We start from the raw sequence: 25,157 nt of genomic DNA, 5'->3' as shown, positions 1-25,157 counted from the left end.
AATATTTTTATGCTCCCCCTAATAGTCCTACGAGTACCTGCCTCCTGTCATATTCTGTGCTCTTCCCACAGAGGAAACACCGACCAGGATGTTCTTCTGTAAGAACAACTGAATCGAGTTAGATGAAGACACAAGAACTCTGTAAACAGAGGTCGGGCTCTCTGAAGAGCTGAAACAAACCCCGGTCACCCCGGTCACGGCATCTTTAATCTTAGTATTCTTTTCCATCTAAACTTTGTTTCAGACCAAAATCTTCAGAGCCAGGAATCTGTCTGGGAGAACTCAAAAAATATAATTGCCTTCTGCTGTATTTTAAATTAAAATGCAATGTTTATGGGTTTATGTTATTAGTGTAAATATGTTATGCTACATGAATAGGATTTTTCTATCAAGCATTGAAGGGGAAAGAACATCAGGGCCTGAATCAAATTTCAAATGCCATAAAATTTCACCCATTTCTTCCATTAGCCCATTTCACTTTTTCTCCTTTGAAAGTAAGGATATTTTTAAATTTAAATGCTTTGAAAAACTGTTTTCTTTTAACACATTCAACTTTCATATGCTGTTTAGCCCTGTAAGTCAATATTACCATAGAGGCATTATATCACTGTACCAGATCAAGCGTGTGATTCATAGTGGCCTCTGCTTCTGCTTAGGCAGTTTGGTAGATGATAAACTAAGATTTATTTATAGATTAAGGTCAAAGAGATATTTTGTTGAAATAAAAAGGTTGAATACTCCAGCTTCCAAATGTTAATTTCAACAAGAACTGGTCTAAACAGAGATTCCATCTTGCTAATGCTGAGAAGAATAAATACACCCACCAGAAGGTTTCAGTTATTAGCTCTGAGAAGCCTTGTGAATTTACCCAAGTCTGATTAGATTTCCATAAATTGTTTGTAAGTGTATTTTTAACATAAAAGGGTGAGGCTGGTGCAGTTATGCTGCTTAGATTGCTTGGGAATGATGAAAGCTAAACTCTGTATACTAAATATTTACAAAGGACATGAAAGAACCTTGAACACCTAGGCAGTAGCACTCTCATCTTTCTGGTCATGGTATAAAGACACATCCTTTTGGCTTGTCTTCATGGTGCATTAGGAATTCTTAATTCCTAGGGTTTTATTTAAAAAACAAATTAAAATTCCTATTTTTCTTGATTCCTGTTATTTAATCAGTAAAAGTTACAGTTAGCCATTCAGCTGGTTTCCTTCCCTTTTAACCTTTTGTTTCCCACAAATATTTGCTGTGTCCAGATCAAACCCCCAAAAAATGTGTTTTCTCTTTAATGCTTGGTATGTTTGCAGGTACACCACACCAAACCAAACTCATTCCAAGGCTGGTCAGAGATGTTCACTACAAAGAACTGAAGAAAACACGATATTTTGCTTCTCTCCCAGGCCTGTGCTCTACCAGTCTGACCTGCTTATCCTCCTTGTTCTGCCATTCCCTTTTCCATTTTAGCTATTCAGGAACCAGGTTGTGCCATTTAATTTATTCCTACACTTTTCACCTTGCCTTTATGTTAGTGCTGGATGCTTTAGAAATGCTAAAAAAAAAAAAAAAAAAAAAGGTATAAAGAGCAACATCAGGATCAGAACCAGTTTTAACTTCCCAGGTGCAGTTCACCTGGCTGCTTTCCAGAGCCAGCAATTCAGTAATGGCCTCAGAAGGACTCATTGCATAAATGTGACTACTAGAAATACTAGAAATAGGACCCTTCTAGCCATAATTAATTTCAATAGCATTTTGCATAGTAGAGTTTCAAAATCCTTTATCTTGTCCTAATCTCGCAAGTAAAAAACTGAGTCATCAGAAGTTTTAAATCTACCATTTGACCAGGCAGTGGGCTTGGACATAATTTTCTGACTTCCAGTCCTGTCCTTTGATCACAGGATTTCTTCAGTGCATTCAAGCATGTAATTTCTGTTCATTGTCCCACATGTATTATTTGTGTCAGGATGAATCACGTCTCTGTACACATGGTATAAAACTGTTAGTCAGCTCTTACATATTTATCTATTTATTTTATTATTTTTTGAAGTGCCTGGTGACCTAGCATCCATCCAGCAGCATCCAACAGCATCCTAGCAATAGCTCTTGACACACAAAGTTGATCATTCTGTCATGTTGATTGTATTCCATAAACAGATTTTGTTTTAATCTTGGGGAAGATGAGCTTGAAATAGCTTATTTTATAAAAATCTTGACAGTTTAGACATTTCTTGAAGATAGATACTGCTTGGTGTGTTGTTGAAATAGTAAAAAGTCCTCTCTTGTGCAAGTTGCTTGGCACAATAATAGGTTATAGCTTTTTCAAGTGTATTTTGAAAGCTATATGAGACAGAGTAAAAAGCCTCAAAGCTTATTGCAGTTTTCCAGCTTGATTTTCTAGTAGGCTCCCAGCTGCCTCTCATTTGACAGGTTCCACATGATAACCTAGCTCCTGACCATCTAAGCCCTTTTTCCATCGTGGGAGTGGTGTGGTGTACAATATAATGTGATTACAGGGGAGAGGCTTCCAGCTCCTCCAGGGTTTCACAGTGAAGTCTCATAAGTTTCTGAAGGAAGCCTGGATATCTGTGAATGCCCTTGTTGCCTCCAGGGCCTCTCCAGGTGAGTGTCCCGTCCCTGTGTGCTGTCCCTGGTCATGAGCTGTGTGTGAACAGTGACCCTGTCACACCCCTGATGGAAACCTCAGCAAACTAAACAAGCCCCTGGACCAGGCCTGCGGATTTAACTTAACACCGGCAAGAGACAAACCTGATGACACCTGCCAAACTCAGTAGGAGCAAAGATATGCTTGCACTTAAGCAGGTGCTAAATCAAAACAAACAGCTTAGAAAGGAATTCTGCAGTTTCTCCATTTTCTCCATGCTGTATGTTTGTTTAGGGCTATTTATAAAACAATATAGCCTCTGAGTTAAAAGCAAGAAGAAAAAAAATCTTCATTTTAGTTGCTCTACTCAAAAAATACTTCTACCAGAATAAGGGATTAAACAAAGCAACACAAAACCATAATTAAGGCCAGTGCCTGCATTCATTTTAATAAATTAAACTGTATTTGAAAACTAGTTACAAGTTGACTGATCCCTGACTAAACTTGAACTCTACATGTGTCCAATGATTTACCCTATCCTGGTGTTTTTCTCAAGGGCAACAAGTACACATATTGCACTAAGTACCCAAAAAGAGTCTACTTTGGCAGATTTTAAATCTCTTGCATTCAAGAATAAATTCTCCTGCAACAATACAGGAGGAGGAGTTCAATGGCTTTTGTACTTTCTAAAAATGTATGCTTTTCTAACAGTTTATTGACTAATGAAACATCCTCCTACAATGGAAAGTTATAAACATCAGCAATTTAAAACACAGTCTCTGAATAGGACAATATCAAATATGCATTTAAATGTCATGCAAGCTGTAAAAGAAGCCTGGAATACTTCTTCCTCTTTCTAAGGTACTATCAGATTGTCATTGTGCATTCTCTAGTGAAATCTCTAATCAATTTTACAGTATAAAGGGGGGCAGAGAGGAGATGGCTGAACTAAATTAAAACAATTAAAAACTGTGTAGGGAATTATCTTGAGGGACTGAGAGCATGGTTATCACACATAAATGACTTTACATTTAGCCTGAATCGGTGAGATAGGAGAGAGAAACCTCACGGACTGAGAGCTGGCCGAGTGGCAGATCTCAGATCTCAGAGTCCTGCTGGAAGCCTGTAGCTTGGTGTCCCCAAGGGCCAGCTTTGTTCAACACACTCCCCAGTGACCTGGGTGACCATCAGCACGTCTGCTGATGATACAAAGCCGGGAGGAGTGGCTGATCCGCTGACAGCTGAGCTGCCTTTCAGTAAAACTTGGACAGCTGGGCACAGCAGAGTTCCACAGGGGCAAATACGGTCCCTGCAGTGGGGGAAGAAAGCCCCAGCAGCAGCACAGACTGGGGATGGCCTGCTGAAAGCAACTCTGCAGGGAAGCACCAGGGAATCCTGGTGGACCAAAGGCTGTCATGAGCCAGCACTGTGTCCCTGTGGCCAAGAAGGCCAGTGGCATCCTGGGGTGCATTGAGAAGGGTAGTGCCACCAGCTCAAATGGGCTTTTATCCTCCTCCTTTCCTCAGCCTTAGTGAGGCCACCTCTGGAGGGCTGTGGCCAATTCTGAGCTCCCCAGGACAAGAAAGGCTAGAAAATGCTTGAGACAGCCCAGTGGAGAGCTGTGGAGACCATTTGGGGTCTGGAGTGCCAAAGAAAGGTTGGGAGAGCTTTCCTTCTCCTGTTCAGCCTGGAGAAGGGATGGCTCAGAGGGAACCTCACCAGTGCTTCTCAAGGGCAGAACGTGCTGGTGCTCTGTGACAGGAAAAGGGGCAAGGGGCACAAACAAATATAGGACAATCTATCTGAAGAAATGAGAAAACTTTACTTTGAAGGTGACAGGGCACTGGAGAGGCTGCCAGAGAGACCATGGGGTATCCTTATCTGGAGATACTCAAAACTCACCTGGACTTGATCCTGTACAACCTGCTCCAGGTGAGGAGAGAGGCTGGACCAGAGGATCTCCAGAGGTGCCTTCCAACCCCAACCATTTTGTGATTCTGTGAAAGGCAAAGAAAGGTGTCAAAGAGGGGAGATGAGAGGCAGAAGGGAAAGAGCAGGAATTTTTGTAATTCTGTGTTAATGAGAGAAGAAATTACTAAACTGGCTTATGAGTCTTCCTCACAAAAACACCATTCCCAGCAACTTTCTTGGTAGTTTCAAGAAGTCAAGGACTAAAAAAAGCAGAAATTATGCAAAAGCTGCATTGCATTCTTGTGCTTATGACCAGTTCCTTTGCATTAAATTGACAGATGACCAGGAGGACTCTGGGCCAACACCACAACATCCTTTTCATAAGCATTCCAGCTTGTGTGCTGAGGCCTGTGCGTCCATCAGACTCCAAGCTGGATGCTCTTTTGGTGCCCCTTTGTGTACCTTCTCTCTAGGTCTTGCTTCCAACCTTGGTCATAGCCCATTTCCTACAGAATTAAGGTTAACGTGAGCAGATTTTGTGTCTGCCCTCCACTAATGATCCAAGAAGGAGCAACTTTAGAATTTCACTAGGTCATTAAATACCAAGGATAGTTTCATATCCTATAATTAGGAATTACTGAACAGGTGGAGCCTACAATCTGCAGGTCATCATCTCAGGCTGCTTTTGAAAGCCCTACAGAATATTATTGTTTCCCGGATTATTTCATTATTCACCTTAGATATTTTATTTACCCCAAAGCATTGGATCTCAGGGGGCTGGCGAAAGAAGTATCGTGGGCACAAGAGGAGAACAGCTCAGAACAGCCTGATATTTAATCATAGGTTGTAAATATCTTTTACAGACTCTCTGTTTGCAACTGTTGCTAAGCATAGAAAATTACTAAATTAGCTTCATTTATAGTTTTCTTAAGGGAGTTCTTGGAACATTACATTTCAGTTTTAAGGATAATAAATCTATGTATTCCTCCTCAAGAAGTCAAACAATATTATGATAAAAAATAAATAAAATATAACAAAATTATTACAACTATACCAAAGGTAAAGGGCAAAACTTTGCCCAATTCTCTGTCTTTACTTCCACAGGGCTACAGAGTTCAACAGACACAGGAAGCACAGAGGACTGCAGGGGAGGAGAATTGCTTCCCTGGCTCCTGCAGCTTGGACACCAGCATGAAGCAATCAGGAGGGTAATCAAGGAGAAAGAATTGCCACAAGAACATTGTGTCTTACTAGGAGTTCTCAGTGCTAGTCTAATAAAGAGTTTAAGTTTTCTGAACAGATCTTGAAAGAGAACTGAAGTCTCACTGCAGTGTAAGCAAACACAGAATCTTTACTGGCTTTCCTAGGTACTGGTTCTTGCTCCGCTTCCCTGAAAATATTTTGGATTGTGTAGTAGATCCAACTCTGCAGTCTTTGCATTTGAAGATGTGACACACTAGCAAGGTTTGTTGTTTGTTGAATCCACTGAGCTTTTAACATGTGAAAAGCAAAGAATATTCATTCCAACTTTCCCCCAGCCCTCCCCCTTCCCCCAAAAGCATCAGAAGTGTGAAGCCGTGCCTCTTTCTTTCTGGCTCTCTGGAATTTTGCCTTTCTGTGTCAGCTGGACCTCCCTGCCTGCACTCCTTGAAGGCTGAGCACAGCCAGAGCACAGAGAAAATCTTGTGCGAGCCAACTGCAGCTGCAGCACTTTGGTTCTATCTGATCCGTGTATCTATGGCTTCCATGTTATTCTGATAGCTCCATTTTTATCTAGAGTTTAAGTTTCTAAGTGAGGAGAATTTTTGTTTAGAGGATACTGATTTCCCTGGTATTTGTTACAATTGGCTGTATTTTGACTATGTCAGGGGCTTAGTCAGCTGTTCCTGCAACTGAGACTTGTTTTTCTTCTTTTTATCCCTTTCATTCAGTGGAAAAAGTTTCCTGCTGCTCTCTCTACTGATATTTGATATCCTATCTCCAACTGATGTACATATTTAACTTTTAAAGAACAGCATGCCAGCTAGCTCTGCTAATTAAGACTCTTTCTGGTTTTGTATTGTTTGGTTTTCTTTTGTTGTTTTGGTTTTTTTTTTGGTTTTCAGTGAAAAAATTATTTTGGAGGTATTACTTCTCAGAGGAATGACTTTTTCTAATCCAGCTCCCTCTTCTTAACAATAACTTTTTAAAATCCCTTGCTCATGCTTTGTAGCAATGCATTTATTTAATCTTCAGCATTAAAGGAATGCTTACAGGGAGCAAAGCAGCCAGTCAGCAGCTTTTTTAAATGTCTGCTACAAGTCATTGTAATGCAAAAAAGTAGGGAACTTGAGAGATTTGTTTTTAGTTTCTCTAGAAGTGTTTTACATTCTAACAGCATTCCTGATAATCATCTTTCCTCCCTTTTTTTTTTTTTTTTTTTTTTTTTTACATGAAATAATCTTTCTGGCCCACACCAGCAACTATTTACAGTGGAAAGCAACAGTGGGAAGCCATTAATATGTAGTTATTGATCATGTTATCAAAATGTATTACTAAGAGAAAAGCTAAAAGCTGTCCACTGATCTTTTTATGACTCTGTAACAAAAAAATTCCAAATCATTCAATGAACACTGAGCTCCCTGCTTACCTTTACAAGTGTTTCTTTCCCACTGTCTTTGGGAACAGGAAGCTCCAAAAAAACTTGTGGTAAAAACCCACAAGTACACAAAAGCAGGAGGACTGAAGGAATGTTAGAAGGGTAGATTGACTCATGCTGTCATCTGATGGACTAATTGTCCAGATTTATGTTTATATAAAAACCTGCAGTGCTGTTCATAGACCCTTAGTGGTGGAAAAGTGGAATTAGTGAGATAGCAGCTCTGGGACAATCACTTCTAGTTCAATAAATCTTTGTCTTCCTTTGCTTTGCTAAGTTGCATAAAGTCATTGGTTCAAGGTCAATCTCTGTGTTCTTTTTGAAGTGTCCCCAAACCACCTCTGACATAGCCTCAATCAGATCTTTCTTACAAGGCAGCACCACAGTGTGATGAAGGAATAGAACAAACCCAAATATCTGAACCTTCAGAATCTACTTAAAAAACAAAACAAAACAAAACAAAACAAACAAACAAAGAAAGAACCCCACCAAATCTCCTTTAAAATCCCCTTGATGAATTTCAAGTCACAGCTTATTGGTAGCTCACTTTGTGTCAGTCAGGGATTTACATTTCCTCCATTAAGAGGGAAAACCTGTCTATGACAAAAGTTGATGCCAAAACCTAAACCTCTGGCCAAAGATATTTTCCCTACAACATCTCCCTTGCTTACTCTTTTATAAAGCAAATCTTGGATAGAAAAGATCACAAATAAGAGGTTTTACCTGGTCAAAAGAGCATTACAAAATCTGAATTTTGTATGGGAACAATCACAGAGTAGAACACAAATGCAAGAACAAAGCACTTCTGATGCAGTTGCTGAAACCATAATCAAGATCAGAAAAAGGTTAGAAAATGAAATGTAATTTTAGTACAGGGTTTGGTGTTTTGAGTACTGTTTTGGGAAACACAACCTTAATGGGGCAACGTGGATGGTAGAAAAGCTGCATGATAGAGGACCTTAGGCTTGAAGTTGAAGAAGCAGCTGAAATAGGCACAGAAGCAGCCATAGCCATGGCTCAGACTCTATGACCCTCTTCTAAAAAAGCCCAAAGGAAATCCCAGTTTTACATGAAGAAAAGGTGCTCCATGTGAACACAGGGTGAGTAAAAGCAGTACAGGCATTTAAAAAAAAAGATAAGCTGTTTCTGTAGGTATAGTCGAGTGGAAACCTTTTCCAAAAACTAATGATTACTTCTATGACCCTTATCAGGGAATTCATGCAATAAAATTTATGCCAAAGGAATTTAGAATAAATTAAAGAAAGGAATTTTTTTTTAGCTGAGATAGGCATGTAGAAAATAGTGCTTTGGGCTCTTTAGGTAAATTTTGTGGCTGAATAATTTAAGAGCTGATGGTAACACATGCAGTTATTGCACATACCAAGTTAAGGATAATTAAGATAAGAGTGATTAAATGTCATTCTCATATAGTATAAATTAAATTGTCAAAAGTCAGGAGACAATTTTTTATTCCAAACTTTTTTATTGCGAACTATATATTTTTAGGGAATATTAAAATATGTTCACTGTTTTTGGAAGCCTGTGCTTCTTGGATACATCTGGTCATAGAAGAGTGGGTCACTGATATCATCCAGCATTAGATTACTTTTGGTGCCTCTGGTGCAAAGCCACCAGGTCTGCAAATGCACCTCTGCAGGAATTTGCAGTGAGAACCATATATTGCATTGTGGATATATTCAAAAGAATGCTAAAATATTCATATAGCCACCCTCAGTACATTTTAAATTTCCTGGTTTGGCGTTGTGTAAGCATTGGAATCTTTTCCTACATTGAGTATTCAGAACAAGTGCTGCTGAGCATTGGCGTGGAGATCTGAGGGAAGCAGTGTCCTGCCACCAAGCCTTTCTGCTGCCTTAATGAGCTCCCAGCCCTGCAGGGGCTGCTGAGGCATTCCAGAGCCCCAGAGGGAGAATTCTCTGTGCTTCTCCTGCACAAGCACGACTGGCCATCAGCTGGTACTGCTTGTGTAGAACACACAGAGATCAGGTTGTAGTTTCTGTTCCTCTGTTTCTATAATTGCACTGTGAATGGGCATTGCTCTGGTTTTATGAACTTACCTGTTTCACTAATGCAATACACTTGTCAAACAGCCACAGGGAATCCCAGGATGTATTGGGAAGGCTAGTCACAGCAGGGACTACCTGCAAATCCAGAGTTACACAGGGTAAAGAAGTAGGAGGACTGTAGCACAAACACTGTTGAGACCTCACATGAAAGAGCGAGTCCAATTTAGGCCTCGTACATTAAAAGACAAACCAGAGAAACAAAGCAAGTATGGATAAAGGGGAATAGCATACTAAAGTCAATGGAGACTCTCATCCTCCTGTAATAGAAGCCTGTAGTTCCACCCAGTACCAGAAGAGCTGTGTGTGGACAGAACCATTCATCACAATGCACAGATCTGTCCTGAATGCAAAATGTACATTTGGGCTATAAAAACACATTAGTGTGCAAAAAACAAATCAGGCATAAACTGCTGCTGGAGTTCTAGCTGGAAATTTCTAATTGTGCACAGAGGTCCTAAAACAGACTTCAAATATGAACAGTGGGGACAATAAATGTCTCAATTAAAAAACAACAGCAACAACAACAAACCACCACACAAACACACACACACACACACACACACAAAAACCCAAAACCAAAACAAAAAACCAAAACCCCAACCAAACAAGAAGCGTCATTAAATCACAAGAATCCTAATCACTCTGTCCTCTTTGAGACTGAATCAAAAATAGCAGGATTCTTCAAGCTGGGTAGTGTAACATCAGTAAGGAATACCAGACGTTAACCAGGAATGCTAGAGCTGTACTTTAAATTCAGCATCACAGTATTTTCAGTTGTTGCAATTTGCAATGAAGAGAGTTATGCAGAAAAGCATAACCCAGCATGCAATCAGCCCACCCCCAGCTAAGAGTCTTGATACTTCTGTGCATCTGACCATATGGTTATAACAGAATTGTGTTCTTTTTCCAGATTACTTTTTAGCTGCACCAATTTCAGCTACCTGGTTTTGCTCATCACAATTTGGATACTGCCCACTAACAAAACTGTGAGTGAGGATTGCATTTTACTACGTAACATATTCATTTTCAGTGGCTGTGTGAAAAAAGCATGTCTACCACCATGAACAGAAAATAAAACTGACACATATCTGGTTTATGAGGGGAAGGTTCCCTTTCCTCTGGGAGCCACTCTGTATTGCAGAGAGATTTGAAATACAACTTCTCTAACAGCCTGCTCTGATAACACAGCCTCAGCTAGAGGCTGGGAAAGATCAAGCTGCAAAACCTGCATCTGAAAGACTGAGCTGTTACTTCTCTGCTGCAAGCAGATAACAAAAAGTGTCCATGGAAACCATTTTTATGCTGCTTATCTAACAATCCCTGAGCAAAAAACCTCGGAAGATGTGAATTACAAAGGATAGGCAAGTATCTAAAATGGCAGGGGGAATCACCATGCTTTCCACACTTCTCTCCTGGCTCCCCACCTTGGTAGCATCACTCCCAAAGGCATTGTGCCTCTCAGCTCTCTCCCCTGCTCTCATCAGTCTAAGGCAGCACGCTGAGCATTTCTGGCTCAGAGAAGTCCCAGAGTGCGTGGCAGTGAAGCAGACGGTGTGTGCGCGTGTCAAACACGTCACAACGTGTCCCTGAGAATTCCTTCTCGGGGATCACGAGGCAGACACTTCTAGCAGAGCTTCGCCAGGCCTCAGCTCAGCTCTTGGACTGTCAGTAGTTGACTACACCAACTACCAGCTGCACATCAGTGGCTACACATCAAGTCTGTCTGTACTATAACTCATCTACTGGGACAGTTCACATGTTGCACCAAGACCAAGCCCTGCATGCATCTGTTTATTTAGCAAGATTGTACATGGCCGGTATTCAAGTGAAATGTTTCAAATGTTATCTGAGACAGTTTGTGCTTTTTTAAACTTGAACATCAAGTTTAAAAAAAGTGCTATCAAGCTGTTTCCCCACACATACAAACAAAAAGAGGTTAAAATAATATTAGATCTGTCTTATTTTCAAAACAATCCTCTAAAATTAAGTGAAGGCTGATAAATCTATTGATTTGAGGCACTGAAACTTAACACAATGCTTTGAGATAATCTCTGGCATAAATGGAAAATCACTGGAAAGAAAAGCCACTGATAGAATAGGAAACTCCACATACTAGAAGTTAATTTGTTGGATTTAGAATTAGGCCTCCACAGATCACAGCTATGCTTTGTAACAAATTCTTGGAATGGTTGTCCTTTGCAAACTGGTTATATACATTTCTTCACTGGAGGGTTCAGGACTCACAGCAATAAGATCAAGAAGCCCAGTAGGTTTTCATACTACTGAAAAGTCAACTGTGAAATATCTCAAGACTAGGAGTGTAAAATTATGACACAAATGTAGTGAGCGTATTCAAAAATGAGGATGGATGTACTGAAATATTTTTATTCCTCCTTGCCTTTTTCAGGCTGCTAAAATTAGCAAAGGATGGTCTGTTCTTAGTCCTGATATTAATAACAGCAAGATAGTGAGATCTTTCTTACTCCAAGAACATAAATTGTAGGATACAATACAGCTCTTACAGAATGGCAGCCATATACTTGCGTACATGAAAACTCTCATGTAGCTACTGTAGAGAGGGATTTTTTGTTACTTCTTAAAACACAGTAGTGTGTGTCCTTATTTTGGTTTAATATTAGTTTAATTTTAATTTCGGTAGAATTTTCCCAGCTGCTAGATGCTTTGGTACTAAGGAAGATGCACAGTCATTTTGCAGAATTCTGTATAATTAAGTGATTTATTTAGCAAGGATTTCTCAAGTCATGCTGTTCATAATAATCTTGGCTAAGAAGATCAAAGCAGCACCTCCGTCAGCTTCTATCAAGAAATAATTCCAAGGTGATGATCATAATTCTCCTGTATATAAAAGCAGAGAAAAGCACAGGCCTGACAACTGAGAATTTTTGTGCTTTGAAGGTAGTCTGAAGACATTGTCCTTGCATTTCAAAAGCCCCATAAATTTGTGTTAACAGGGTCAAATGCAGAACTGAAGACAGCTCTGCCTGGAATGAATTAAGACAATACTCAAAGAACAAGCACCAGTGATATGTTTCTCCTCTAGACAGCTCATACGGGACAGGAGTTTTTATTTGAGAATTAGGATGGTAAATAGAGTTTGTTCAAATGGCTAATAATCAAGAAAGTGAACTGGATAATAAGGAATGATCAGTACCAAGACCATCTGTCTTCTTTCCACTGTACATAATTCACTTATATTAATCCACAGAGATATATAAATTAAGAGTTTTTAAAAGGTTTGTGAGGTTATCCTGCAGCTTTTGAACTTTTCTGCTTTGTCCATGAATGGATATTTCCTTCTGACCTCAGGTGGGAATGCATTCAGGAATAAAGATAGGTCTAAAGTGATTATTTGCTTTGTTCCTCTTATTCCATTTACCCATCAGACATGGATAAGAAGACTCAGAATTCAGAGCCTGAGTCTCTTCAGTCTCCTTGGGCTTGACACAACACAAACCCCTCTGTATCATGTTTTGACAACAAACAAGTATCACTGTGTAGAGACAAGCTTGAATTCCACTTTTTTAAGAAGCTGGATGTGAGGTATTACATGCTTCTAAAACAAAAACTCAGGAGTTTGCTTTGTTATTGAGTTTTATTTTTTATATATTTAATACTTGAACATTTAATAACTCACATCACCATGTCCATTTCAAATGGAACACATGAAGCAAAAGCATCGCACGGTTATTAAGAGCTGCACTCACTCCATGTTTTAGAACGTAGAGATGTATTGTTTTGCACTAGAGAATAACTTGCATATCTTGTGAAGTATCTTTAAGACTATTCTAAGGACAGTTTATTCAGTTCCTGCAGTTAAAATAATCTCCTTGACAGCACAGAGTGACCTGTGGAGCAGCACTTCTGTGCTCTTCCTGCCTCTGCCACAGTTGTTGATGAGACAGGGACAATGGCTTTAATAAGCATTGAAATACCTCAAAATTGCAGGATCATCACCTTTGGTCGTAATAACAATTTCAATATATAAATACAGGCATTCATTAATATGTCCATGGTTTGGTGTGGGACCTGAAAAATTTATTACATTTAGGCAGGAAAAAGGAAAATATCAACATAACATACCATAACATAACATAACGAAACATAATGCAACATAACCAGCAAATATAACTTTTTAATAACTGTGGAAGTTAATACATATTCCTGACACAATTAAATATCTAATTTGTCTTGACTCTTAAAAGGTAAAAAGGCAGACATTCTGAAAGTGTCACTGAGGGACTATTTATTTTTTTTAAGGCTATAAATAATGCTGTTGACAACTGCATTTAATTAAATTATTTACTAGGTGTTGACTAATTAACTAGGACACTGTACATGGGAAGGACTCTGAGTAGCTATTATTATTATAGTGCTTGTAACTCAGTGTCTTTTCTTGAGCACGTGGACATGGTTCTGATTCAGTCTCTGTGAACTGATATCCCAGTTATGCTATTGCCTCTCATAAAAAACACCAAGTTATATGCAATCTTATTTCCCTCACAGGACTGTGAGAAAGAGAAATTATGTCACATTACTGCCTGAGAACTTGGCATCAGATCCACTTGCTTGATTCCCCCTGTAGGCAATTGCATTCATTCCTGTGTTAGTGAATATTTATTTTATCCAACTTCTTTCAAGTCTAGATGGAAACTGAGACCTTCAGACAGCAATAGTATAATGAAACAGAATTGTAATTATTATGATTTCAATGGCTCTCTATTTTTACAAACTGCTTGATATCGACCAAACCCCAAACTGCTGAAGTCTACAGAAGATTGACAGGAGTAGACTGCTGTAAAGGTGTCACATTCAGAAGAATACAAAGTGTTGAGATCTCATTTCCAAATGAAATAATTTCCTTTGATATACAGGAAAAAAGTGTACATCAAAAAAAAACCCAGAAATATAATTTTAGGACTATGACATATGGGTTTTATTTTTGCTCTCATGAATATAAGACTTGAGAATAATTCTTGGCTTCTTTTTTTTCTTAAAGGACAACTAGGTTTTATTCAATTCACTAGATCTTCATGGGAATATTACTTTGAATATTATTGGAATTAGAGTTTATTGGATAAGATTTTTTCATATATATTATGGGATACTTAAAAGACACATAGATGTGGAACTAGGTAATTTAGTACTAGAATTGGCAGTGTTAGAGTAATGGTAATTGAGAGTCAAGATGAAGTACATATTTTTTGAGGATAAATTGGTCCTGCTCAGGCTTCCATCCTTCCCTTGCCACGCTGTTATATTAAAGATTCTTGTGGTAGGAGGATTTTGTTCCAGTGGATGGTAACAGACATTAATATTGCTCTAACCCTGTTTTTTAAACAGACTAACTGCAGAGAGCTCCTCCAGTGTTAATGAGAAGCCACAGTAATGAAGCCTTGTTCATAATAAACACCATGTCCTCATTGCAGGGAGGCATTTTCACCTTACTGATTTTATTGAGGGATGATTTCGCTCCATTTTTTAATCTAATGGTAGGGACTGGGGTTGCAATGTCAGTCAGATACTCACAGGTAATTATAAAAGCAGAAGTGACTGGGATTTTGCCCTTATCCCAGGATTTGCACACCCAAATCCTTGCAGTGGACATACAGCAGAGACCATACAGAGTAGAAGGAAGTTTGGGTTTTTTTGCTGGGATGCGGAGGTTCTTTACTAAGGATCCATGATTCTGGATACAGAACCCTTATGAGCATTATTAAAAATATTTTTGGATTGGTGTCCATCAGATTTAAGCTGGATTGATTTGAAACATGTGGTTAGTTTTACAGAGAAATACAGGGATTTTTCCAGAAACCAAAATCTGACACTGCAATTTCCTGTGCTGATGGTAGCTGAAAGATTCCTGCTTCAAAGACTACTTATAACAGTAACTGCAGTAGAAACAGAGCCAGTATCTTCTGTGGACCAGCGGTAAAAAGCATTTTTTTTCTGTGTTTCAACAAACTAAAACCCCTCCAACAGGTTTTTCATTCATTTCTGTTTAAATCAACTTAAGGAAATATAATCCAAAAGCACTTTTCCCTGTGGAGAAGAGACAGCCCATCACATCCCAGGTCCTGCTGGGCTAATAACCTGAGGAAAACCTAGACCACCACCTTCTAATCTGCATCTTGAAGGGTGGTAAACCAATATAACTGAAACCCGATGGGATGGGTCAGCAGACTGAAGTTACAAGGAAAACCTTATCTCTGAAGTATCCATTTCCAAACTAAGAGTTTAACATGCATATCTATCACACTCTTACTTGAAACTGTAAAAAAAGGGGCATATGGATTGCTCCTTTAAGTGGAAAATCACCCACAAAAAACTCTCCTGTTTTTCTGACACTCATCTCTCCACACAAGATGCCATTAATGTTGTAATTAGCCTTATTCTTGATTGTTCAGTTGAGCTACAGTGCCATTCAATACATAACAATACCTGCTCAAGTAAGACAATGCTGTTCTTTAAGCATATAATAGTTGAAACAGGACTTCTATTGTCATGACTTACTAAAACATCACTTTTAAGCAGAAGGGGAAAACCTCAGCAAGAAATAATCTTGATACTGAAATACAAAGTCAGATATCACATCTCATTTTTTCCTTCTTAGGAAAAAACACCTTCTAATATTTTCTGTGGGGTTCTGGAATGCATATTACTAAGCATGTACATACTATAGCATTAGTTTCCAGTATATCCATTATGTTTGCCTAAAACAAATGGGAATTTAATGCTATTTTGGAAGCCTCAAGTAATTTATAAATTCTAGGGGTCTGAGTATACTTTCAGCAGAGTCCCTGCTACCTTTCACAAGTCCCTGCTGGCCCTAGAGAACTGGAATGCCATTGGCAGGAAATGTGGGAAATAACATGCTAATTTATGGAAAGACAGGTCTCATTCTGCCAGTGTAGAAAATCCTCAACCCCAAGGTAGGTCAAATACACAAAGCACGTGTCTCACTGCATTAAATCATATCCAATTCATCTTTCCAAGTGCCTGAATCAGATTGGAAGAGTCTGTCTAGTCCTTCAACTAATAGAATCTTCCATTGAAAAAGCTGGATCCTCAGAAATCTTTCAAGTAAGAAATATACATTTCATTAATCCCTATATTTCATAATCCCAGAGAACAGGAGATGTTCACTAGGCAGCATTTGAGAAGCTAGTTAGCAAAAGCAGCAAATAAGCATAAGTTTTGTCAGAAATAAAGAACACATTACAAAGTTTACTTTAATGTTATTTTTACTTGTTTGAAGTCCACAATTTATTTTATATTCTGTCTTTCTTGGTATCTACAACAGTGCACCAGAAATGCCAAACAATTCTGTACCCAAGATAGACAACAGGGAATGTTTGGGATTTTTTGTAGTCCCATCTGCTGGTATTTTTTTACTGTAAAGGGAAGTTAAGAATGGTTGTGTTCACAAGCAGTGTAGCAGATCAATGGCCCCATTTTTGGGGTGAAGCAGTGCTATGGACCCACAATCCACACCACACAGTTCTGGTGGAATATTTAATCCCAGTTAAATTTCTTGCCATGGCCCAAATGTCCAAAAACACCTATGAAGTTCCCCCCATCTCAACCCCTAAATTATCAGGCTAGCCCAGAGATCCAAGGCTTTGAGGGGAGGAATATCAGGAGATAGGTAAAGATTTCCAAAAGAGGCTCTTACCCCAATATGTGATGGTTCAGCTCTCTTTATTCTGTGATGTCCATGGGGAGAGTGGGGCAAAAAGAGGATGAACAGGAAATGTCAGGTGTTTATCCAGGCTTTGGACAGGAGGGCTTCTTGGCTCTCTTCCAACCCTGTCAGGGCAGGAAAGAGGGGTCCAAGGTTATCTGATCAGAGTCACAGGGGTCCCGGGAAATGGGGAAAAGGCATGTCCGAGGCACAATGCAACACCTCCCCCTTATTTGATTAACAAGGTTACAGGAATTCACTGGGCTCAATTCAACCCTGAGTATGGGTTTCCCACCACCTACAGTTGGTGGTGTAGTCAGACCTCCTCAGGTTAGCCAGCTCTATATGGTTGACTTCTGAGGTAGAGGGTATGAGACCCCTGATAGCCTTGAAAAGCAGGTGATGCAGGATCCCGAACACCAAGGTTACAAGGAATACAATAACAAGGAGTAACAAAATTGATCTGACAATAGATGTCCACCACCCCGTGAATCCCCAGCCCTTAAACAGTTCTTTTTCAGCATTAGTAGGATGACAACTTGAATGGGGTTCATCACAGGGTTGAGTGGGAGGTAGGTTTTCTCTAAAAGGGGAAAACAAACATTTTAAGAACATATTAAAGTTTCTGTGTCTGCCGAAGGAACTCACGCTTAGGAACATTCCTCTTCTTCCATTCGGCGGCGTCTTCTCTTTGAAGCATCAGCTGCTTGCTTCTCGTCCCCTTCTGTCTGACCTGGATTCTTGGGGACAAAAGGTTTCACCTACCTCTGGGGAATCCACCAAGGGCCTGAGGGAGTAGCTACACACGCATAGCCACGACCCCAGTTCAGGAGTTCATAAGGACCCTTGGTTTCCCCAGTTTCTGGATCCCTAATCAAGACCGGTGCATGCTGAGACAATTTGAACTGATTGCCACTGTTAAAGTGATGTACAACAGGTGGACTCATGTTTTCAAATGAACAGTTCAGAAAATTGATAGTGAACATGGTTTTACAGAGCTTCTCCCGTGGAGACATCCACGGAGCTGAACTATTCTGTTTTTTCAATACCTGTTTGAGCATCTGGTGTGCACGCTTGACTACAGCTTGACCTGTGGGTAGTGGGTGATTCCAGTTTTATGTTCCACTCCCCAGTGCCAGAGAAATTCCAGAAACACCTTGGATGCATATGCTGGGCCATTATCTGTTTTAATGTTTTTGGAACCCCCAATACTGAAAATGCTTGCAGTAGGTGTTGTTTGGCATGTGCAGCCTTTTGTCCTATATGAGCAGAGGTGTACACTGCACCTGAGAATGTGTCCACGCTTACATGGACGCATTCAAGGCAGCCAAAACTCTGAATGTGTGTGATGCCTGTCTGCCACACCTCACAGCTGCCAAGGCCCTGGGGGTTTACTCCCATGCCCAATGATGGCACAGCCTGGAGCTGGCAATTGGGACAGTTGATTACAATGGCTCAAGCCTGACTCTGTGTTAGCTGGAACTGTCGGATCAGACCTGGCACATTCTGATGGTAGTGCTGGTGACTCAGCTTTGCCTGTTGGAAGACATCAGGGAGACGTGCTTTTTCGACTGGTGCAGCAAGGGACTCTGCTTTGTGATTCCCCTCTGCAATCTCACCTGACAAATCAGTGTGTGACCTCACATGCATCACAAAGAATGGATGCTCTCGGTGAGAGATCAAATAAATCAGCCTTGAGACCAATTGGAAGAGATGTTCATTCTCTATTTCTTTGAGCACAGCCTGCTCCGCCCTGGACGCTACTCCTGCTACACAGGCAGAGTCTGTCACCAAGTTGATTGGCTCAGAAAACCTCTCAAAAGCTCTCACCACTGCAGCCAGTTCAGCCACCTAGGGAGATCCCTCCACAAGCTTGACATCAGCTTCCCAATGCTGAGTCTATGGATTTCTCCAAGTCATCACTGACTTGTGGGAAGCCCCAGAGCCATCCATTAACACTGTGAGAGCCTTGAGTGCTCTCCGGCTCCTTTGCTCTTGAGGAATAAGGTGGAATTCCTCATTGAACAACTTGTGAGATGGGGCATGGACTGATATTTGTCCCCTGTAGCTGTCCAGAGATAATTGGAGACTGGTGCTGCTCTGGAGCAAATGCTCAAACATCCCTTTGGTCAATCTCTCAGGAGAGTTCCTTCCCTCCTCAGAAAGCTGACTGGAAGGTGGACACATGCAAAGTCACCCCCTGCTAATTCACACAGTCTCACCCTGGCCTTCCGAATCAGCTTTGCTATCAGCTCTTGTGGCTTAGTGATGGTCTTAGATCTTTGGAGCGATAGGAAAACCCATTCTATGATTAAGAGTGGATCCTTCTACCCCTCGATCCATTGGAAAATCAACCCATACAGGTGTGGCAGCTTTCCTAGAATAATGAACTGAAAAGGCACGTTTGGCTCACACTGATGTGCCTGCCTCTCTGACAAGGCCTTCTGTGCCTTTTCGATTGCTGTCTTTGCCTCCAGGGTCAGTTCCCTGGGGGAGGCCAGCTCCCTCTCCCCCTTCAATAAATTGAAGAGAGGGTCTAGGTCCTTATTTGTGAGGCCTAGCCAGGGTCTTACCCAATTTAAAGACCCACATAACGAGTGGAGGTTTGCTAGTGTTCTGGGGTTGCAATTGATCTCCAATTTCTGAGGGACAATGGTCCTTGCAGATATCTCCAGACCCAGGTATCTCCAAGGTGGCATCCTTTGAACTTTGTTTTTCTGCAACTGAAATCCAACAGAGGTTAAAACTTTAACCAGTAGGTCAAGCGTATATTGGAGTATAGAGTCATTGGGAGCACACACAAGCACATCATCCATGTAGTGAAGGATGATGGCATCCTTTCTCTCTGCGCGTACCGGGGACAGTAGTGCTGCTACATACTGTTGGCATATGAAAGCGCTGGATTTTAGACCTTTTTAGACCTTGGGGCAAAACTTTCCAGTGATAGCGTTTCACTGGGGCTTCCCGATTGATGGTAGGAACTGAGAATGCAAACCTTGGGGCATCTTCAGGGTGCAATGGAATTTGGAAGAAACAGTCCTTTATATCTAGGACAGCCAATTGCCAATCTCGAAGGAAGAATAGCTGGACTAGGCATCCCTTGTTGGGGTGGACCCATGTCCACTACAATTTTGTTTATTTCTCTGAGATTGTGGAACAATCTCCACTTGTCTTTCCCAGGCTTCTTTATTACAAAGACTGGGAAATTCCAAGGGCTGTCTGTCTCTTGCAGGTGTCCTTGAGCTAACTGCTCCTTCACAAGTTTCTCAAGCCCCTCAAGTTTCTCACTACTCAAAGGCCACTGTGCTACCCACTTTGGGGTGTTATCCAACCACTTTAACTTGTGGGCAGGGCGCACCACAGTGGCTACTTCCAAAAATCCTAGGGTGTCTTAGGAATGATTAACTGGACTCCCCAATGGGACATGGTGTCTCTTCCCCACAGAGGAGCCTTACAGTCTGCCACAAATGGGCGAACACTTGCCAATTTCCCATCAGGTCCCTCAATTTGCACAACATTTTTTGAAATCTTCACCAATGTGGTTCCTCCTATGCCCTGAAGTTTGCCTGTCACAGGTTTCAATTCCAGTGTGCTGGCCACATGGTTTTAGGTATTACCGTGATGTCTGCACTTGTGTCCAGAGCCCCTTCCACCTGAAGGTGCTCTGAACCATGTGCTAGGTTGCATGCCATCGAGGGGCTATCCTCTCCTACCATCTCTGTCCAGTAGACTTCTGGTGACTTTCCTTCTACTGTTATTTCTAATGGGATGGGAATGGCTTGGGCCAGAATTTGCCCTTTTTCTAGGTAAAATGGAGGGTGTGAGCAACATGCCAACAGCATAAGGCTTGATATTTTTCCCTTAGTAGTCATGGGAGCTACTTCAATCTCTGAAGGTGTGTGTGCTGTATCTCCAATGACAAAATACTCACTGTCCAGTTCCATTTGGTACGCCTGCAGGTCCTGTGAGCTGTTTGACAGGTCCATTATAATGACTTCCCAATCTGTGGATCTGAAATGCAACCCTTTGGCAGTCACTAGGTAAGGTCTGCTAGCGGCTGCCAAACCTTGTTAGTTGTACATTTTACATTTTTATTTTTCTGCCCCCCCCCCCCCCCCCCCCCCCACCCCAGTATGAGTCATGCCCTCCCCCTTACCTGTTAAGAGAGAGGCATTTTCCCGTGTGGGTCCCGCTGTATTTATATCTTTGCACACAGTTGTTTTAGCAGTGGGCACGCGGTCTACATTCAGTTTTTTTGTTTGTTGAACTTTCTCTGGTTCTGGTTTTGAGGACAGTTTCTGGCAAAGTGTCCTGGTTTCTTGCAACGGAGGCAGATGATGTGCTGCAGCTGTTCTGATGGCATTGGTTGCCTCCTTGGACCTGGTGCAGCAGTGACAGCAGGCTGTAGTTCTGCAGATGCTGTATTCGTGTCCGGGGTATCAGAACAGCTCTGCTCTCCTGGTGCAGGCATCAATCATCTGACTGAGACTAGGTGATGGGTCAAGAGGAAGGCTGAGGATAATTCTATGGCTCATTCGCATTCCTCTGAGTCATTCCTTTAATCAGCTCTCTTTGTACCCTGGGGTCTTGCACCTGTCTTTCAACTTGGGTTCTCAAGCGATCCACAAACTGCAAAAAACTCTCTGAAGGAAACTGTTCAATGTTGAGATAGCTGCCCTTAGCAACAGTTACTGGTAATTGATAAAATGTTTTCTCTGCAGCATTACAAATTTTTTTCCAAAACTGACCTAGATAGGACTCGGGTTTGTTTTTCTGGGCAGTGCATATTGCCTGTGCCACATAGATGCTCTATTGTAATAGGGTCACCGTCATTGTCCCTGGCTTCACTGAGTGTTTGTTGTATTTCCTGTAAAACTGCTGTTAAAACTAACTTCCACTTATTTTCCCATATCTCATATTCAGAAGGTGTTAGAAACCATTTAAGTAAATCAGTAATAGCTTTCAGTACCATCTCATTTGAATTAAAGGTAGCTCTTATCATGCCTTTAAAAATTTCACTTGTTCTCCCAAATTCTCTCTGTATTTTACAAATCTCTGTTTTGTGTCTATATGGTAGGAGAAACAGTACCAGAGTTTACCAACCTCTGGTATTGTTTCTCCTACCTAGATATACAACAGGTGCTACTGATGGTATTAGTTGGTGAGAACCCTGGCCTTATTCTGGGGTTCCTATGTGGTGGTGAAATTCCTCCTCTAACCCGTGATTCCAAAGAAAAACTGCACAGGCTTTAGCTGTTCGGTCCCAAGGCAGTTTATTGCTAGTTATCTAACAGATTATGTTCTTGGACTGCGGCTGTTTGATCAGCGGCCTGGGTAGAGGCACACACACACCCTGGCATTCTCTCTATCTGCTGTCTTCTTCTTCTCTCCCCCCGCCCAGGGCTGCTGCTATCTTTTATATGATATATTATGTATTACATGTTTATAGTTTTCCCCCAATACCTACTACCTATATTACAAAGTGCTTTTCTACTCTAAACCAATCTGTGAGTGCCAACATCACCAAGAACATGGAGGCAAGGAAGAAGAAGGAGGAAGAACAGGATCAGCCCATTTTCCTCCATCTTAGAACTTCTGACCCCCATGTACAAAGTAAAACCCCCCTGTACAATACTAAAAAAATTTCCCCTCTACTTTGTAATTACTTTTACTATACTATCTAACCTTTTGTGACTGTTTGTTCCACCTCCAAAGTTGGTAATTCATTCCATGGCTCAAACTCAAAATCACAGCTGTTTTTCAGCTGCCTGCCAGGGTCTAAAATGCTTCTGACCAAGGCCTGGAACCTCTAAAAATGTCTGAGAGGCATTTTGAGTTCCCACAGGTGGGAGGAAAGAGTTGTGAGGAGATAAGAGCGCATGGCCGCCGGCGTTATGCTGCCGGTGTTCCCTGCTTGAGATAGAAACGCTGCCAGACTAGATTGCTCAGGAGAACCAGGTGGTACAGGGGGGGTAAAGTGATACCAGGGCTGGGGTATCGAGGCGGTGAATAGGGAGGGGAAAAGGGATTAGTCGGGCTGTTAGTCTGTGTCTGTATGCTCTTTTCTGCTTCTAAAATCTGTTTTCAGGCTTGTAAAAATATTGGAATAAATAGAGAAGCGTTATGTTCACCGTTTTCGACATTTAAAGTTAATATCTGTCCAATCTGGTCCCAAAATGAAAGCGAATTCATATCCTGCACGGTAATGCTTGGTATTTCTGTTTTTAGTCAGCATACAAAACGCAGTAGAAGCTTATTTGGGAATGATACATTGTTTAAAATATTGTTAAGGTGTTTTAGTGTGCTCTTTTGTTCCACCAATTCTTTTGCACCCATTATTTTGATTGTATCTGTTATGTGTAGTAAATATAATTCGCGCCATCCCTTGTATGAAATATGTAATATTAGATACTTGTTAGATTATGCCCGTTGTATTAGTTCCCCCCCCTTACAGGCGAGACTGGATGTATATTGGAAGCTGATTTACAAGTAAAAGGATGTGGCTCGGCCAGGAGATGGGCCATGGCTGGGCTCCAGGTGTTCATCATCGGTTCTGATCGTCCGAGATGGATATCATGGAAATCCTCAGACAGATCCATGTGAATGCAGCCTTCCCGTAAACTCTCATCAAGAATTCACCTACTCCAGACATTGAATTATTTCTCCTCATCACCAAAAAAAGAAAATCTTATTAACCTATGGACTCTGAATAGAAGAAAAGACTGACTGCTGAAATCTTGGCCTCAGGCGGAATTTTCCCTATAAAAAACCACTTGTGCCAGGATGGAAATGTGTGGGCATAGAGGAAAATCTCTGCTGAGGCCAACTTCTTATTGCACACCCAGGGCTGACCCCAGGCTTGGCTCTGTTCTTTCCTTGTGGCTGGCTAGATAGAATTTGACCGCTAATAAAATTATTTTTATTTTTAATCTGGCTGAATAAATTCTCATTTATAACATATAGATGATCTATCCTCCACCAGACTTTTACAACAGCACGATTTTTGAGTTCCCCACCGTCAGCACGGGAATCTGCGTGGGGGGGAAAAGGGGTGGGGGGGGGGGACACCGCCGGAGCAGCTCCTGCTCTAATTCCTCGACTTTCCTGGGGCAGGGGGGTTCCCCACCGTTGTGCCAGAGCTGCAGATCCCCTCCTGTCACTTCCCTACCCCAGGAACATGGGCACTGTCGGTCAGAGCCGCTCCGCTCTGCCGCACACCAGCCCGCCGGTTCCAAGCTGCGTGCGCCGCTTCTCGCTTAGCCCGTGCGAGCAGCTTCGCACAGTTATCATGGTAACTCCTCCCAGCTAGATCCCGGGAAAACGGGATCGAAGGGTTTATTTACCAATCCTGTGAACCGTGGGGGTCATGCGTGAATTCGTCTGGGGTCCCTTCTCCAGCCGGCTCACCTGGGGTATGCAGGTGAGGTCCCGACCTTTCTCTGTCACTCACAGCCTTTAAAGGCAGCTAGAGTAACAGGGCAGCTGACTGTCCCAAAGAGCTTCTGAGATCCTTTCAAACAGGTTCTCCCGCTCCTGCATGGGCTTTTAGGAAGCACACACTGGGGGCCAACTGGCGTTTCCCCCTCTCTCAGCCCCTAAATTATCAGGCTAGCTCAGAGATCTGAGGCCTTGAGAGGAGGAACATCAGGAGATGGGCAAAGATTTCCAAAAGAGGCTCTTACCCCGATGTGGTTTTCCAGCTCTTTATTCTATCGTGGCCAGGGGAAAGAGCGGGTCAAAAGAGGGCGAACAGGAAGGGTCAGGGGTTTATCTAGGCTCTGGACAGGGAGGGCTTCTCTGGCTCTCCGCCAACCCTGCTGTGGCTGGAAGGAGGAGACCAGGCTTATCTGATCAGGGGTCCCAGGGAAAGGGGGAAAATGTGGCCTGAGCGCAATGTAACAATCCCCAGCGCCGGAGACCAAGAACTGGGTGACCACTCCCATGAGAGTCTTTCTGAATTTGTCATCTCTTCAGAGTGTTGAAAGAGTTTTTGTCATCTGGTGTTGTTCATTTTTTGTGCCTGGGAGTGTTTCTCTCTTTTAAAAAACAAGGGGATTTTTTCTACTTCTCTCCAAGGAAATTCTTCTCAAACCAGGTGGGGGGGTGGGGCCATGGGGGTTTGCTCTGTGGGGGTGCTCCTTCTGGAGGTTTTCTCCAAATTTTCCCTAAACCAGGACAGTGGGTCTTTCTTCCTCAGATCCCCACAATCTGCCTTTGCAG

At 41.7% G+C, this 25,157-nt stretch overlaps 1 long non-coding RNA gene across 1 annotated transcript; it reads right to left on the bottom strand.

Moving 5' to 3' along the window:
• Positions 1 to 16,928: 16,928 nt before the first annotated feature.
• LOC144246262 (uncharacterized) lies at positions 16,929 to 17,677 on the bottom strand. The gene is made up of 2 exons (XR_013339936.1): positions 17,586 to 17,677; positions 16,929 to 17,062 (listed from the first exon to the last, which is right to left on the bottom strand). It is a non-coding gene; the product is annotated as an uncharacterized LOC144246262 (long non-coding RNA).
• Positions 17,678 to 25,157: the final 7,480 nt, after the last annotated feature.

Source organism: Lonchura striata, chromosome 5, assembly GCF_046129695.1.
Source record: "Lonchura striata isolate bLonStr1 chromosome 5, bLonStr1.mat, whole genome shotgun sequence".
NCBI classification, from domain to species: Eukaryota; Metazoa; Chordata; class Aves; order Passeriformes; family Estrildidae; genus Lonchura; species Lonchura striata.
Note: the sequence above shows the minus strand (reverse complement) of the source record. Positions and strands in the feature narration are given on the sequence as shown.